The 18,487-nt window shown below is 44.1% G+C and overlaps 2 protein-coding genes across 4 annotated transcripts in view; one reads left to right on the top strand and one right to left on the bottom strand.

The window, feature by feature from the left end:
- Window positions 1-12,392, bottom strand: part of LOC310742869 (uncharacterized protein) — a 42,247-nt gene extending 29,855 nt beyond the window's left edge. The window contains exon 1 of the mRNA XM_083572588.1: window positions 12,313-12,392. The gene's annotated coding sequence lies outside the window, so the exon portion shown is untranslated. The remainder of the gene's footprint in view (window positions 1-12,312) is intronic.
- LOC310743013 (uncharacterized protein) overlaps window positions 1-18,487 on the top strand; it is a 151,532-nt gene that overhangs the window by 54,785 nt on the left and 78,260 nt on the right. The window contains exon 1 of one of the 3 annotated variants that reach the window (XM_083573046.1): window positions 18,205-18,342. The exons of the other annotated variants lie outside the window; for them this stretch is intronic. The gene's annotated coding sequence lies outside the window, so the exon portion shown is untranslated. Of the gene's footprint in view, window positions 1-18,204; window positions 18,343-18,487 lie in introns of those variants that run through there. 3 annotated transcript variants of the gene reach the window in all.

Below are 18,487 nucleotides of genomic sequence, written 5' to 3'. Positions count from 1 at the left end.
CTGGACTGGTTTACTAAAGATGATTAAGCTAATCGTGCGTTCTAAATTTAGACCGCTTTTATTATTATTATTTATTTTTTAATTTTTTATTGGTTTTTTCCACACATAATACAAGACAATACAACACAATACAAGACATACAAACATGTAAACACGTATAATTTCTTGACCTTTCTTTTCTTGAGCCTTCTTTCAGCGACTTCCCCATACCTCCCCTTTCTGCATCCCTGTTATCAATCTTTTCAGCATCCCCTAATTTCAATATAACACTTTCTTTAGGTCTTATTTCTCATATCCAATTGCTAATCGCTGCAATTCTATTTTGCGTTACCCAAAACATTTTAGCATTCATTAATTTTACAACAGTTCTTAAGATAGATTTTAAACTTCTTCCAATCTTCTTCCACCGTCTCTTTCCCTTGGTCACGGATTCTGCCGGTCATCTCAGCCAGTCCCATATAGTCTATTACCTTAGTCTGCCATTCTTCCAGTGTGGGTAGTTCTTGTGTCTTCCAATACTTTGCTAATAGTACTCTTGCTGCTGTTGTAGCGTACATAAAGAACGTCCTGTCTTTCCTTGACACCAATTGGCCTACCATGCCCAGGAGAAAGGCCTCTGGTTTCTTCACGAAAGTGCATTTAAGCACCTTTTTCATTTCATTATAAATCATTTCCCAGAATACCTTGATCCTTGGGCACGTCCACCAAAGGTGGTAGAAGGTACCTTCAGTTTCCTTACATTTCCAACATTTATTATCGGGCGTGTGATAAATTTTTGCAAGCTTGACTGGGGTCATGTACCACCTATAAATCATTTTCATAATGTTCTCTCTCAAGGCATTACATGCCGTGAACTTTATACCGGTGGTCCATAACTGTTCCCAGTCGGCAAACATAATGTTATGACCAATGTCTTGTGCCCATTTAATCATAGCTGATTTAACCGTCTCGTCCTGTGTATTCCATTTCAACAGCAAGTTATACATTCTTGACAAATTCTTAGTATTGGGTTCCAATAGCTCTGTTTCTAATTTTGACCTCTCCACCTGGAAGCCAATTTTCCTGTCCTGTTTGAAGACTTCATTTATCTGATAATAATGAAGCCAATCTCTTACTTTTAACTTCAATTTCTCATAGCTCTGCAATTTCACTTTTCCCTCCTCCTGTTCTATAATTTCCCAGTACTTTGGCCATTTGGATTCCATATTAAGTTTTTTCACTTCCTTAGCTTCCATTGGTGACAGCCACCTGGGGGTTTTGTTTTCCAACAAATCTTTATATCGAGTCCAAACCTTGTACAATGCTTTCCTAACAATGTGGTTCTTAAAACCTTGATGAATTTTTACCTTGTCGTACCATATATATGCATGCCAGCCAAATCTGTTGTTAAACCCTTCCAAATCCAAAATGTCTGTGTTTTCAAGAAGCAGCCAGCTTTTCAGCCAGCAAAACGCCGCTGATTCATAGTACTGGTTTACTAAAGATGAGGAGGTAAAAGAAGCCATGATTAAGTGGGCCATGGATTTTGGATATAATATAGAATATAGCATGGCGTGAATTATGGAATGTCAATATGAAGTTTACGGCGTGTACGGCCTTACAGGAAAATATGTGGGAAATGATATATAGGTGGTACCTCACGCCGGTAAAATTGGCAAAGATGTATAGAATAAAAAATAGGAAGTGTTGGAAGTGTGGTGAGGCAGAAGGAGACTTATATCATATGTGGTGGGTTTGTGGGAAAGTGAAGGGTTTTTGGGAATCAATATATAATGAGCTTAAAAAAATCTTTAAGTACGTGGACTTCCTGTTGAGCGCGAACCTGTCCCAAGTGGGAATCTTCCCGGCTGGGAGATTCCGTGCTTTTTGAGGAAAAAAGGGGTGCTGCAGGGCGCAGTAGCCCCCCAAAATACCCTCAGTGGAGAACATTGAGGGTCTGGTTCCCGGCAAGCCAATTTGCAAATTGCCTGGCCGTCAGGTAGCCCTGTAAGGGTGAAGAGTACGGCGGAGAGAGAAGCAGGCAGAGGGAAGCCATTAACTATCCTCTAAAAAGCGTAGCCCTGAACTTGCAAGGGAAGCGACCGACACTCAAGCTTAAGAAATTCGGACCTAATTGGGATAGAATTCGGAAGTTCAAGGCTAAAGGAAGGTTTCGGAGCAAAAAGAATTAAATGTGGAGTTCAGCTGTATCTGCAATTGAAAACAGACGCAGAACTGTCAGCAGAGCGGGAGCAAGCTGTGTGAGTAATGGCTAGCGGTCGTTGCCGCTTTCTCCTCTAAAACTTCTAAGCTAAGAAAATAGCTAAGAACTAGCAGTAAGATAAAAAAGAAACAGAAGAGGAAGCAGAGGGACGTTTGACTGTTATTTTTGGCAAATCTTCGGTGTGTTGGTGGGGGAAAGAAAGAGACAAGATTAGAAGGAATTCTTAGTTTCACTTTTAATAAAGAACTGTGCAACTGGATGTAAGGACTTCCGTCGCCACTGTTACATTGCTATACTCTGGAAAAATACCAGCAACGTTTTTGGAGAAGTGAATATTTTAACGGATAAAAGGGGAAGTTTTATGCTCTGTAATAGATTATAATAATCTGACTTTTGAAATTGAACAATGCCACAGGTTTTAAGGGTTGATGGTGAGCGTCAAAATTAACTTCTAAAAAAACACTCCCCCCACTCCCCCTTTCCCCCCCTTCCTTCCCTTGTCGTTGGAGTATAACACCATTGCAGAAGCTTCGTAGAGTGGTTTTAACGAATGGATAAGGCTGGTAACTGATTGAGATCGTTCCTCAGAAGAATCCTGCTCTGGATATAATTTTTTGTTTTTGTTTCCCTTTTTCTTTTTTTGTGGGACTTATTTTATGGTTTTCTGCTACTTCTTTCCTTGGACTAATCTGGGATTGGAGAGTTTGAAGACTACATTGGATTATAATTGGAGTATAATTAAAATCTAAAATAACTGGCAATAACAAAACTGAGAAAATATATTATTTTTTACTTTTTTATGGTTTGGTCCTTTTCTTCCCCTGTTGCATTTTATTTTCGAAATGACGGATTGGAATTAGCCTAAGTGGTGGCAAGAAGATTTTTGTCTTTCTATCGTCTCTTCATTAATGAAAAGTTTTAAAACCTTGGCAAAAATTTGAAATTTGAGGACTGTGAATTAGTGAATTCTCCTAACAAAAAGGCTAAAAGTAGTATCACAATTATATTCTCTCTTTTGGGATTTTTTAAGATAATAAGAGTATCTCCATTGGGTTATATTTTATTTTTATTCTGGCCATTTATTTTGTGATGTAGGAAATACCTGAGTTGATATATTGATCGGAGGAGTTCGGTGTTAGTTTTTATATGTTATTGGGTTTTGCTAAATATTGTATTGGGCCTTATATACTGCTTGTGCTAATTTTGGTGCATTAATTAACTTTGGTAGGAGTGTGAAGAGACTAAAAAATATGTCGCACCAGCAGAAAAAAACAAGTGCAAGGGGGACACCGGCAGATAGGAGAAGCTCAAAACAAGAGTCAGATTTTAAGGGAGAAATGTTGAAAATGTTTGGAGAAATTAAAAATGATACAAAGCAGAGTGAAAAAAAATTAGAGGCCAAATTAGAACAAATGGACAAAAGGATTGGAAAAATGGACAAAAAAATTGATGAAACAGTAAATGAATTAAAGGGACAATTGAAAGATGTGACTAAGAGAACACAAACGTTGGAGGAGGGGATGAAGAGGACAAAACAGGAAATGAGGGAAGTGAGGAGATAAGAGGAGAAAATAAAGGTAGAAATGTCAAAGATTAATAAAACACAAGAAGAAGTCTTGGATGCGATTGCTATGAATGAACTGAGGCAGCGGGAGACTAATTTGAGGTTGAGAGACGTACTAGAGATGCAGGGTGAAAATATTAAAGAGAGACTGATTGCAGAAATAGCACAATGGTTAGAACTTCAACCAGAGGAGGTAGCTATGACAGTGCAAAATGCATTTAGAATGAAGGCAAGAACAACTAAGACAAGGAAATCTCCGGGAGACTGTCTAATTATATTCAAGGACAGAGAAATGAGAAATATGATCTTGCAGAAGAACAGAGAGAAAAGATTGAATATCGATGGGAATTATATAATTATTTTTAAAGATATACCGATCAGACTGTTGAAACTGAGAGATCCATATAAACCATTGGTGCAAATTTTATAGAAGAACAAAATAGAATACAAGTGGAAATTTCCAGAGGGGATCTCTTTTTTCTATAAAAGTAAGAAACACAAACACACAAGCCCAAAGGAAGCAAGCAAGTTTCTGAGAAGATACAAGGAATTAAGACCAGAAGAGGAAGAAATAAGAGGTGCAGCAGCAGGAGCAGGAGCTACGGGGGAAAGTGGATTGGGAGAGGGGGAAGAAGAAGATGGAAGAAACACAGAAGAAGAAGAAGAAGTACAAGAAGAAAGATTATAAAATTTTAAATAAAATTTAATTAATTAGGATACCAAGATGGCGTTAAAATTATGGAATTGGAATATTAATGGGATGAACGATAGGAAAAAACGGAATAAAATTGAACAATACCTAAAAAAGGAAAATTTGGATATAATATGTTTACAAGAGACACATGTGGCGAGAAGACATAGAAGAGTTTTGATCAACAAAAGACTAGGAAATGAATTTATATCGTCAGACAAAAACAAAAAGAGAGGGGTGGTATTGTATAAAATTGAAATAAAATTGAAGCTCAGCAAATTTTCAAAGATGAAGAAGGAAGAATAATTGCAATCCAGATCAAGTGGCAAGGTGAAAAAATAATAACAGTCGGGATCTATGCACCAAATGGAAACAAGACTGATTTTTATAAAGATTTGGAAGAGAAACTGTTTGATTATATGAACCAAAAGATTATAATAATGGGAGATATAAATGGAGTAGTGTCAATGGAAATGGATAGACTGAGAGCATCAGGAATGAGTAAAGAGGGAAAACTACCCAAGACTTTTTTCTCCATGATTAAGAATTGTAACTTAATAGACATTTGGAGACTGAGACATCCACTTGACAAACTGTTTACGTTTTATTCAGAATCGAATCAGTCAATGTCGCGAATCTATCAAATATGGGTATCTAATGAATTAACTCCAAGAATCATGCAAGTTGAAATTCAACCAAGAGTGATCTCAGATCATAATCCAATCAAATGTGAAATTAGAGGTTATGAAGAAATACTCCATCATTCATATGGAGAATTAATGACTACCTTCTAGATGATCAAATTTTTTTAGAGGGGGCACAAAAGAAGCTGGTGGAGTATTTTATGAACAATTGTAATAAGGGTACAAAAATGAATGTTGTGAGGGATGCCAGCAAGGCGGTGATGAGAGGATTTTTTATCCAACAGAATTCAATAAAAAATAAAAGCAGAGAGAAAGGCAAGAAAGAAATTTTAAGACAAATAATGGACAATGAACAAAAATTAATTGAGAAACCAGACAATTTGAAAATAAAACAGAATATAAAACTCTGCAAACACAATTTGCTATGATAATAAATAAAGAAGTGGAGTGGAATATAAAAAAAGGAACTTTGAATTTGCAAATAAATCAGGCAAATGGCTGGCATGGCAAATTAAGAAAAGAAAGGAACAGAATACAATAAATAAAATCATCATAGAAGGAGAAGAGATAGTTAATCCAAAAGGTATCAGAAAAGGATTCTTGGACTTTTACAGACATTTATATAATAGTAAAGAGAAAAATAACATGAGAAAAATAGAAAGATTCTTAAAAGAAAAAAAGGTGCAGAAGATCCCGACAGAAAAGAAAGAAAGGCTGAACGCCCCTATAGAAATGGAAGAGATTAAAGAAGCCATAAAAGAGTTGAAAAAACGGAAAGCTCCAGGACCAGATGGATTTACAGCAAGTTATTATAAAGAAATGAGGCACATCCTGTCTACACCGCTGAGAGAAGTCGTGAACAATATTCTTCAGGATAGAGAAATGCCGGAGACGTGGAAAGAAGCTTTTATTACACTAGTTCCAAAACAAGACTCTGATTTGACTCAAGTTACCGTATTTTTCGCACCATAGGACGCACTTTTTCCCTCCTAAAAAGCAAGGGAAAATGTGTGTGCGTCCTATGGAGCGAATGCAGGGGGGAGGCAGGCGGGAAAAGTCCCCAAGAGCCGCACACAAGCTTCGTGCGCTTTTGCGGGCTTTTCCCCAGGAGGGAGAAGAGACTGACTGGCCGCATCAGTCCCTTCTCCCTCCTCAGGGAAAAGCCCCCAAGAGCGGCGCCCTCTTTAAAGGCTGCGCGGCTCCTGCGGGCTTTTCTACGAGGTGGGGGAATCCTCCCACCTCCCAGAAAAGCCAGGAGAAGCCGCGCAGCCCCGTTAAAGAGCGCGCGGCTTCTGCGGAAGGTGGGGGAAGCTGCAGTAGATTCCCTCCTCCCGGGCTCCCTTTGAAGCGGCAATGTGGGATGGGAGCAGATTACACTCGTGTAAGCAGCTCCTCTCCCACTTTCCTGCTTCAAAACAACTACGGAGGAGGGAAGGAAGGGGACCATGGATCCTCTGCTAGCGAATGCAGCGGATTCCCTCCTCCCGGGCTCCCTTTGAAGCAGCAAAGTGGGAGGGGAGCTGCTTACACTTGTGTAAGCAGCTCCTCTCCTACTTTCCTGCTTCAAAGCAATCACGGAGGAGGGAAGGAAAGGGACCGTGGATCCTCCACTGCTTGCAGCTGCAGCGGATTCCCTCCTCCTGACCTCCCTTTGAAGCAGGAAAGTTGGAGGGGAGCAGCTTACACTCGTGTAAGCAGCTCCTCTTCCACTTTCCTGCTTCAAAGTGGAGGGAATCCACTGCAGTTGTGAGCAGAGGATCCATGGCTCTGCTTCCTTCCCTCGAAGCAGGGTGCGGGGGTGCAGGGGGGAAAGACGGCAGGAAATAGATGCTGGGCAGGAAGACACAACCACACTTTGACCACTGAAAGTCCACCCCAGATTTCCACTGAGACGGCCAGGCTAATCTCGATGGCCATAAGTCAGACTCAGCATTATTAACTGGACTTAGATAAGCCATGGTTCCCCTTCCTACCCTCCTCTGAGGCTCGATTTAAAGCAGCACAGCGGACAGGAGCCACCTGCTTTGCTGCTTTAAATAGTTTAGTGCAACATTTGATTCAGAATATTTTTTCCCGTATTTTCCTCCTCTAAAAACTAGGTGCGCCCTATGGAGTGAAAAATACGGTAAAAATTACAGATTTGGCTGGCACCCATATTTATGGTATAAGAAGAAAAAAATCCATAAAGGTTTCGAAAACCACATCTTTAGAAGATCTCTCATAGAAATATGGGAGAGGTATAAAAGTTTATTAGAACCAAGAATTCCCCACTGGCTATCTCCGTTAGAAGTTATGAGTCTTAAGAAAGTCAATTTAAGGTGGAACTGGATTACATATAAAGAATTGATAGTAAAAGAAGGAGGAAAATGGAAAATGAAACCTTATGAAGATGTGAAGGAGCATGTATATGATTGGTCGCATTATTATCAGGTTAATGAAATGTTTAAAAAGGATTTTAAAGAAAGAGGTTTTGATGAAAAAGAATCAAAATCAAAAAAGAATCAAAATTTCAAATGGAAATAACAAATAATGAGTACAAAATTTTATCTAAAATGTATAAAATGTTGCTGGAATGGTATACAAAAGACGAGGAAGTTAAATCGGTTATGATACACTGGGCCAGAGATTTGGGTCATAATATACAGTTCAATGACTGGATAAAATTATGGAATGAAAATATAAAATTTACAGCATGCACTGCATTAAAGGAAAATGTGATGAAAATGGTTTATAGATGGTATATTGGCAAAAATGTATAAAACATGTAATAAGTGTTGGAAATGTAAAGAAAAAGAGGGAACATTTTACCATATGTGGTGGGATTGCAAGAAGGTGAAGGGTTTCTGGGAATTGATATATAATGAGTTGAAAAAGATGTTGAAATATACATTTGTTAAGAAACCAGAGGCTTTTCTTTTAGGAATAGTAGGAAATGAGATAAATAGAAAGGACTGTAAACTTTTCCAATACGCAGTAACTGCAGCGAGAATACTACTGGCCCAAAAATGGAAACAGGAACAACTACCAACGTTAGAAGAATGGAGAATGAAACTGATGGACTATGCAGAACTAGATAAACTAACGGGGAAGATCAGATATCTATGAGACCAAAAGTTCATTGAAGATTGGGGAAAATTTTCATATTATTTGAAATGTATATGTGATGCTACAACGCTAGTGGGATTTCAAGAAGCTCTGTGAATGTTTGAGGAATATTGTGTAGAAGAAAAATAAGAGGGTGAAGGTATATAAATTGCAATATAAAAATTAGGAAATGTGTAATTAAAAAATTGAATAATGGATGATTGTTAGAGAGGCTGAAGGAAGTCCAAAAGAGAAAATATGTGATAAATTTTGATTGGATATTATAAATGTATGTTGGAAAATCAATAAAAAATATTTATAATAAATAAATAAATAAGTACAAAAAATATTTTCTAAAAAAACCTGAAGATTTTATTGGGATTGAAAGGGAAGGAAATTAAAAAGAAGGATAAAAATCTTTTCTTGTACGCCATGACAGCAGCTAGAACTATGTTGGCCCAGAACTGGAAAACTGATACTCTACCTACAATCATGGAATGGCAGACCAAAATGATGAATTACGCAGAATTGGCTAGATTGTCGGGGAAAATACGGGACCAAGATGAAAAGAAGTTTGTTGAAAATTGGAGTAAATATTTGGTATATGTAAGAGAAAATGGTAAAACTTTAAAGACACTGGCAGGGTTGGAGTAACTCTACCGGCATAAGACAAAATAGTATTAAATAGAATACGTGATGTTATAACTATATGATACTTACCGAAGAGATGAAGGGAAGTCCGAAGCTCGGCAGAGCTTAAGGCTTAGGTGGATGAATAAATGTATAATGAGTGTATGTATTCTATGTGTATGTGTAATAATGAAAATCAGTAAAAACTGATTAAAAAGAGAGAGAGAGAGAGAGAGAGAGAGAGAGAGAGAGAGAGAGAGAGAGAGAGGTGGATGGAGGATTATGATGCCGAGGATGGGGAATGTCCAAAGGAACGATGAACCAGAAAAAAGGGGGGCCTCTTCATGGACAGAGAGCAGCTGCCTTTCCTGTGAGGAAACAATTAATTTGAAAAGGCTGTATTCCAAGATCATGCTGCGCTATTAAAAATGAGTGAGGATTATGAAAGGTGGTGATGCATTACTATCATTTGACATCATTGCATCTTCATTTCCTAAAAACTGGGAACATGGGTAGGAGGCGGGGGAATATAGGAAATGTTGAAATAAGAAAAGCTGCTAATGGCATTTGATGTGTTCTCTTTCCCTTTGTTCTCTTCCTTGAAACCAAAATAGGATTGCCTTTCCGCCCATTCTGAAGGTGATACAGAAGACAGTCAGAATTCTGAGAGATGGGGAACCTTTCGTTTCATTAGGAATAGCCATTAAAAAGTGTGAAATGTGGAATATGCTTCACTGAATGAGCACACATATCTCACATCAATAAACTCAAACAGGGGAGAAACCATTTAAAGGTATGGAGTGTGGAAAGAGCTTCAGTCGAAGTGATGAACTTGGAATACATCAACAGACTCACACACGGCAGAAATTATTTAAATGCAGGGAGTGTGGGAAGAACTTCAGTCATAGGGGAAACTTAACTTTACATCAACGGACTCACACAGGGGAGAACCCATTTAAATGCCTGGAGTGCGGAAAGAGCTTTAGTGAGAATGAAACACTTAGAAGACATCAACAAACTCACACAGGGGAGAAACCATTTCAGTGTATGGAGTGTGAAATGAGCTTTAGTGAAAGTGGAAGCCTTAGAAGACATCAACTGGCTGACACAGGGGGGAAACCATTTAAATGCATTGAGTGCGGAAAGTGCTTCAGTCAGAATGGAAACCTTAAAACACATCTACAGACACACAGGGCAGAAACCATTTAAATGTATGGACTGTGGAAGCAGCTTCAGTCAGAGAGGAACCCTTGATTTATGTCAACAAACTCACACAAAAGACAAACCTTATAAATATGAGGAAAGTAGATAGAGGTTCAGTCCTAGTGGAAGTTCAGAATCAACAGACTCACGGACAGGAAGAACTTTAGGAGTTGAAACCCTTCAAACCATCAACAACCTCAAAGAGAAAAAGCAGTTTAAATGAAAAGATTGCAAAAAGTGCTTTATTTATAAAGGAGTGTTTATCTGGATTTCTGGTGGTCAGTGAGGATTAGGGCCAGGCGATATATTGTTCCAAACTGGTTTCTAGACCACGTCATGATAACCTTTCAAAAACAATTGATACGGCAACATACCAAGAATCACAGTGTGTGTTTCTGTGATGCCCATTTGCCTGGAAGCTTTTCTTCGTGAAGCCCCTGCAGATGCCGAGTTGCTGACTTCCATCCCAGACGACAGGAAGTGACACACACACATCCATTGCCCTGTGTCGTTCCAGCCTCTTTCCTCCCTTGCTCCCTTCTGCCGGTTTGTGTGCCTGACTTAGGTATCCTGTGTGCTGTATGATTTTACTGCTGAAACTGGATTTGCTCTCAGGCGCTAAGTTTTGTGCCTCACTGGGGACCCAGTGAGAACTGTATGCTTTGAAAGCTCAGTAAACTATTACTGAAGAAATCCTGCTGCTTCTCTGTGTGTTTTTGACCTCAGTGTGGGAATTGATCTACACGTGGCCCCTACTCTCCTCCTGCCCTGGAGTTGCTTTACTCAAGCATGCAAGATGGGTGCGTCTGTGTGCACTCAAAAGCAAATAAAGTAGGAGTCGCCTTTCTATGAGAGTACAGTGGTACCTTGTGTTACAGACGCTTCAGGTTACAGACGCTTCAGGTTACAGACACTTCAGGTTACAGACTCTACTAACCCAGAAATAGTACTTTGGGTTAAGAACTTTGCTTCAGGATGAGAACAGAAATCGCACGGCGGCAGCAGGAGGCCCCATTAGCTAAAGTGGTGTCTAGGTTAAGAACAGTTTCAGGTCAAGAACAGACTTCCGGAAGGGATTAAGTTCTTAACCTGAGGTACCACTGTAATGTGTTTTCAACTGTTTTATTGGTTTTTTTAAATTTTGTAATCTGCTCTAGGAGATTTGGATTACAGACAGGGAACTAACAGTAATGATGATGATGATGATGATGATGAAGAAGAAGAAGTTATATTGCTTAACATGCCCCCTCCCCAGTCATGAATACTTGAGGGCTCTCCTGGGTCCATCATCCATTGAGGCCCATGTCCAGCTCAGGCTACTTCCCCACCCCACAGACCTTTTGGGACAGAGAGGACATGGCCCTGGTCCTCCCTGCTCTGCACCAGATGGGATGGTTGCAACGCTCTCTGTGTGGAACTGCCTTGAAGGCAACTCGGGAACTGGCCCAAAATGCAGCAGCCAGATGATTGGCTGGGCTGCCTCTCTTTATGAATGGCATTTCTCTCCCACCTCCTTGTCCAAGGAGATCAAGGTGGCATCCATGGGTCTACCCCTCCCCACTGAGTCCCCCCACAACTAACACATTGGATTCCTGTTTTAAAACAGTTGCACTGGTTGTTTCCTTTCCAGCAGGACCTCTCCTGCTCTCAATGCCTTGGCTTGTGAGACCTCCAGTGGTGCTTTCATAGAACTATAGAAGTGGATGACACCCCAAGGATCATCTAGCTCAACCCCAAGCAATCTCAGAGGACACACTTGCATCTGGACACACACTAAGCACTGGAGGAGAAAATGAGCCCTGCAGGATCAGGCCATAGGGCTGCCCCATAGAGCAGAGGAACCCCCCCCCATCGCCCTCTCCTCCTCCTCCACGGATTGGTCTCCTCCTCTTTTAACGCCACCTTGATTGGTGGCCTCCCTGGCTCTTGTGGGAGGCAGTTCCACAGGTTTTACTCTGCCCTGCAAGAGGAAGCGCTTTCTCTTCTCTGCCTTCCTTCCTTCTCCTTGCACAGGTGAGGTTTTAGGGACCAGGGTATATTTCATGTCTGAATGTTTCCATCCGCCTACAACCTCTGTTATACAAGGGGACTGATCCATACATCTGAATGGGGTTTATTTGCATGCATTTCAGCGCTCCTGGATCCAAGGGATCAGCAGTGCATCCATGCAAAGCAAGAGCAGAGCTGCCGCCCTCCTGCGACCCTCCCCGCCCTGACTAGCCCCCCTCTCGCCATGCAGCGCTGGGACCCCCGCTCTCCCCATGGGCCCTATCCTGGGAGAGAGGAGACTCACCGGATCCCAGCAGGCGCCCCCAGGCAGCCTCTGCAGAGCCGAACCAACGGGACCCCCACACGCCCGACTTCTTGCAGGAAAGGGAGGGGTTGGGCTTTCGCTCTGGAGGACCCTGCCCCCCCCGTCTTACTTTCCTGTCTAGGAATCTAGCTCGTTTCCGTTTAACCCTTGGCAAGCCGAGCGCACCCAACTCACGCCTCTCCCTCTCTCGAGAGCCGGAGCATCGCGCACCAATGGCATCCCGAGAAGGCGGAGGAGGAGAGGTTTATGGATTACTTCCGGCAAGGGATCCCTCAGTTTTGGACAGCAGCTGAACGGCCCCCTAACAGCTGGCCCCTGAAGACGGATCCTAAGAAATCTTCATGGGCTCCCAGTCCCTTCCGAGCACCATTCAAAGTGCCGGCACTGACCTTGAAAGCCCCAAATGGTCTCAGCCCAGAAGAAGGGAAGGAGCGTCTCCACGTCCATCGCTCAGCGCGGACACTGAGGTCCAGCTCCGAGGGCCTTCTTGTAGCAAGGATTTTAAGGTACCTGTGACCCACTCAAATCGTGTCCAAGAATTGACAGACGCAGCAGTGGAGAAAAAGAAAGTGATATTTATTGCTAAGCAATAATTGACCCAGTGGAATCGTTTCCAGGGACTGGGCGTCTTAGCTCTAGCGCCCTGAGGCTTTATACCTGAGTACATACATCATAGATCATGACATAATCAAATACAATCGCACACGGCAGCAAAAATAAAACCAATGAGCGAATTCAAGCCTTGCCCCCTGATCATGTAAAGAGTTCCCTCCCAACTTCTGCATTCTTCAGTCTGAACATTAGTCCGACCTTTCCCCTAATAAAAAGGAGAAAGGAACTGTATTCGGCCCTTACGCTCTTCTACGCAACATCTGCCAAACAGGGACATTTTGCGGTTAGCATCTTCCTGTTTTTAGCTGCTCAGGACCCTGTCTGGACAGGAGGAAAATGCCAGCACAGCAGATTTATTGCTTCCCCCCTTATGTTAGCGAGACATTGAAAAGAACAAGGGGAGAGAACTGGGGCAGAGTTCATTTTGGATTTTTCAAATCTAAGCATTTTGCCCTAAGCTTTGCGGAAGCCTTCATGATTCAAATATGGATTGTATAAAAAGCATTACGTATAAGGATATATGGTTATATATGGTTATATATGGCTAACTAATTATATGGAAAGCATAAGGGTAAAATTCCTCCAGGTGGTCCTGCTTCATTCTGGCAGGTCCCTCATTGCGAGAAGTGAGGTTACAGAGGGCCTTCTCGGTTGTGGTGACTGCCCTGTGGAACACCCTCCCACCAGATGTCAAGGAGACGAACCTCCATAAACGCCTGAAAGCAGCTCCGTATCGGGAAGCTTTTAATATTTCATGTTGGGTCATCTTTTCTTCTATTCTTTGGGAAGCTGCCCAGAGTGGCTGGAGCAATCCAGTTTGATGGGTGGGGTACAAAAAAAGTTGTTGTTGTTGTTCGACACCCAGCTTTTGATAGGGCTGCTTCGTTCTGTGCTTTTGGACTCATAGGTGGGCTTATGGTTCTGGTGCTTGTGGATCTCATGGGATTTAATGTCATGCCATTATAAATGCACGGGGATAAGCGCATTTACAGAGACATAGTCTCACAAACCACCAAAACTCCGGCATGTAGCCGCAGGTGATACAATAGGAGCCTTTCTTCAAATGGCCTTTGCAACACAACTCCCTGGGTGGTTACAAAGTAGACACATTTGCCTCTTTTCAACGTAGCCCCGTTTCCTCAATGAATCCACCCATTTCGTGATGAAATGTAACTTCTGCCAGGAAAACCTGAGCTGAAATAGTAAGGAGAGCAAAACAGCAGCCCTGTCTGACCCCAGTCACGTGGCAGGAGATTCTTCCTGAGCCCCCCCCCGCCTCCGTGAGATGGGTATGACATCATGGATGATCGTGCGGGGGGGGTATTTCCTCTCCTCCTTTCCCCCCCCCCCACCCGCTCAACACTTTCCCTCCCCTCCCGGCACATCCTTCTCTCATCCCGCCCACACAAGCCCAGATCCCGCCCCCAATACATTGCTCCTCCTCCTCCTCCTCCTCCTCCAATCCGGCTTCGCTCCGGAAATGAGGGGGGAGCCCCCCTCCCAGCCTCCCTTCTTCTCCCGCAAGTGAAGCGTCCACTCCGGATTGCTGCTCTATCCCGTAGATCTAGGGGGGGGGGGGCGCTTTCGGAAAGGGGAGGAGGATGGGAAGAGGAGGATCCCCGCCCAACGTGGATGTTGCAGGAAAGGAAATGAGAATCGGAGCGAGGACAAAGAGGTAAAGGGGTCGCGGGGGGGGAGGGGGAGAAAAGGACCCAGAGACCCCGCCAGCTCCCCAGAGCGCGCTTCGTGGGCCCCGTCGGCAGGGCCTGGATCCCTGCACGCGTGCTGCGAAGGGGGTTTTTCTCGGCCCCTTAGGTGCCTTGACAGGGGCGGGCATGGGACCCCCACCCAGGGAGTCCCCATGAGGACCCCATCGCCCCGTGTCCCCCGCGCAGGCATCCCCGGAGCGCTGGGGGCTCCGTGCAGAGAGAGGTGGGCCACGAAAGGGTTAATCGACACGAGGGATAGAGACCCCCCCGTCCCTCCCCTGCTTGTCTTGGGGGGGCGCCTCCAGCTGGAGAGATGGGGGCGCAGGGTGTGGGGTGAGCAGAGCCAAGGGAGCCTCTGGATGCAGGGGAGACTCAGGAGAGAGGGAGGGGGTCAAGGAAGTGGGGGGAGGGAGGGAGCATCCCTGGGACAGGGAAGGGCAGCATTGGCGGGGGGGGGGGGAGGGAGAGAGATAGGAAGGACAGTCTGGGTAGGGCGTCTCCATCATGACGCCCACGATGAATCTCCAGAGGTGCCGCCTTGACTTCTCCCTCCTGCCAGGAATGCCCCCCCAAGGCGACCAGAGAGGGATCCCTGGAAAGTGGGGGGTCCAGTCCCCCCACCCCTTCCTTCCTGCAGTCTCCATCCTCTTCCCACCCCATAAGCCCCCATAAGCCCCTGCCCTGTCCAGACAATGATTCTGCCCAGTCCAACCACTGGTCCCCTGGAGAGGAAATCCCGAGAGGAAGAGGGGAGGGGAGAGGCCTTCTCGGAAGTGGCTCTTTGTTTCCACAATCCCACCCAGGAAGCAGCCAGAAACCTTTTCCTCTCTCTCAGCCTTCCATCTTTATTGTCTTTTCCACTGCCTGGTTCACTGAGGATGAGGATAATGTACACCTGTCCTCAGAAATGGGCGCAGAGTCCATGAAATAGAAGTTGCACCTCAAAACATTTCTGTTCCTCTTATTCTTTCTAGGCAATGTCAGAGTGACTGACAAGCTGAGATACAATCCTTCAGCATCCGACGACAACGACTACATGAATCTTCCTAGTCAAAGGACCCATTTTCATGATAGACAGTGCCTGGGGCTGGAGGCTCTACACACAGGGTTTGCCTGTGCAGGCCAAAGACTGCCAGTATTAGCACAGGTGAGGTGTGTGACCTCCCCAAATTTACAGAATGTATATGAATGAGATTTCCTGGGTGGGATTATAGTTTATGGCAACCCTGTGATTTTCTCCACCCATAACATTTTATGAGCTGATATAGCAGTATGAGCTCCAAAATAACTTTTAAAAACCCCACAAGACCATCATCATCGCATTTATACCCCCAGGCCTTAGTTTGCCTCCCCAGGATCTAAAGAAAACACCAGCTTTGAATCATACAGAGTAAAACTACCAGAATTACATCTGTACTTTTCTATGCCTGAAAAATGCAACCATGACACAGTGGGAATGTTCAGGGACGCAGGAGAGGATATATTGTTTGATTATATCCTTTCCAACTTGTGCTAACAAGTTGTACAATTTAGCAGAGTAACATTCCCCTTTTTAAACTTACAGCGGATGCATTTGCTCAGGCTCGCTAAAGCCTCTAAAATAAGTTTCCTTGGTAATTTCCCCTTTAGTCCCTCATAAAAAGATAGACACGACACAGTCTTCTATAAAAGTATAAAAAGAGTTTACTCACACATTCTGTTCACAAATGGATCCCAGAAGCCAGACTTAAGTTACAAAAGTTACATACACCTGGAAACTATCCCATAAGGAGACAGCCCAAGAAAGCATCTTAGGCTAAGCAGATGTTGCTTCTTCGACGAATGTAGTCAGAGAGAGAGTGGCTGACCAGTCCTGCTCTTTTGTTACCTGGGCAGGTGAGTTCGCGCCCACCTCTAGTCACATGCAGAAGAAGTCTGTCCCAGCCTAGGAGAAACCGGAAGTTCTGACTGGCTGCTCCAGACATCCCCTTTTATTTCCACTCTAGGGATGTTGTACTTGACTGCTCTTGTGTTTCACATCCCACAGACACTTTAAAAGTCAGCACCAACAGTTTGAATTGTGCTCGGAAATGTGCTGGGAGCCAGGGGAGATACTTTAGAAATAATGTTATGTGGTCTTAGTGGCTGCTCCCAGTAACTAGTCTAGCTCCCCCATTCTGGATTAGTTACAGTTTCAGAGTCACCTTCAAAGGTAGCCCCTTGTAGAGCAGCTGGCAGTACTCCAAGCAGGAAATAACCAGAGCATGCACCACTCTGGCCAGACAGTCTGCAGGCTACTTGGGTCTCATCCTGTGTACCAGATGGAGCTGCCAGACAGCTGCCCTGGACACAGAATTGATCTGCGCCTCCATGCACAGCTGGGAGTCCAAAATGACCCCCAGGCTGCACACCTGGTCCTTCAGGGGCACAGTTATCCCATCAGGACCAGGAATGCCCCCATCCTCCCCCAGGGACAGTATTTCTGTCTTGTCAGGATTCAGCCTCAATGTGTTGGCCGCCATCCATCCTCCAACCACCTACAGACAGCCACACATGGCATTCACCATCTTCACTAGTTCCAATTTGAAAGAGAAGAAGAGCTGGGCATCATCCACATACTGGGGAACACCCAACCCAACCCCCCTGATGATCTCTCCCAGTGGCTGCACATAGATAGTAAAAAGCATGGGGGAGAGGATGGAGCCCTGGGGCACCCCACAAGTAAGCATCCAGGGGTCTGAACACCACTCTCTGGCCCAGGAGGAAGGAGGGGAACCACTGCATAACAGGGCCCCCAGCTCCCCTAGAGGGTCCAGAAGGACACCATGGCCAAAGGTCTCCAAAGCCGCTAAGAGATCCAGCAGAACCAGGAAACAGCTTTCCTCTCAATATCTATCCCATTGGAGATAATCAGCCAGGGCAGTTCAAGTCCCATGATGAGGCCTGAGTCCCCATTGGAAGGGTCAGGGTGGCAGGAGCTTTCCTGGTCCTGCACCCCCAAAAGCTTCCGCCACAATACTTTTATTAGCTTTCAAGGGGCCACCGGATACTTTGTCTTTTCAAATACTTTTACAGGGGCGTATGATGTAAACAGCACTTCTGTTTTCCTTGTTCCACATCGGAGAGACTTTGATAAACAGGTTTGAGCTCGTTTCTGCGCTTGAAACCACTGTGTTAGCAGCACTGCAAGCATAGGCAGTGTGTTTGGGGGTCCTGGGCTGTCTATACAACAAGACCCCCTTCTCAGCCGGGCTGATATGGTCCCAAGGAAAGCAGAGCAGTATGTTTGGCACCAGCTTGGCTGCAGGAGTTGAATGAAGAAGGTGTGCAGGACACCATCCAACCATCTTAGAGACTCCACTCTGGATTTGTGTAGGTTTTCCTCCATAGCCTTTTCTTCCCCTGAACATAGCTCAAGAGGCAGTGAAAGTTTAGGAGCAGAGTTTTCCTTCTCGATGGGCTTCCTTCCCCGGTTGACGATCCCATCGGCCCTTCACTTTTCTCTGCAGCATGGGCAGAATCTGGACTGTGGGATTCACTGTTCTCCTCCTCTCCATCCACCAGGGTCTGCCTTCACCTGCAGCAGAAATCCCCAACCCACCAAGGATTTGAGACCCATCAACTATCCTCACCTGGTTTTGCCGGTCAGTTGAAGCGATTCCTGGGATTGTGGCCCCTGTTGCATGCTGACATCTTCTGGAAGCCACAGGTGAGAGCTGAGTGCAGGGTGGGGACCAATGATGGATAAATTACCCCATAAGGTGCATGACATGACCCCCACCAAAGGTACCCAGATATTTGAGACAGATAAGGAATAAATTCACGTCTCTGGAAATATCACATCAGGCCATCAA

Source organism: Podarcis filfolensis (assembly GCF_964270895.1).
Source record: "Podarcis filfolensis genome assembly, chromosome: 10".
In the NCBI taxonomy this organism is placed as follows: Eukaryota; Metazoa; Chordata; class Lepidosauria; order Squamata; family Lacertidae; genus Podarcis; species Podarcis filfolensis.
The sequence above is the reverse complement of the archived record's forward strand: the minus strand, read 5'-3'. Positions and strand labels throughout refer to the sequence as shown.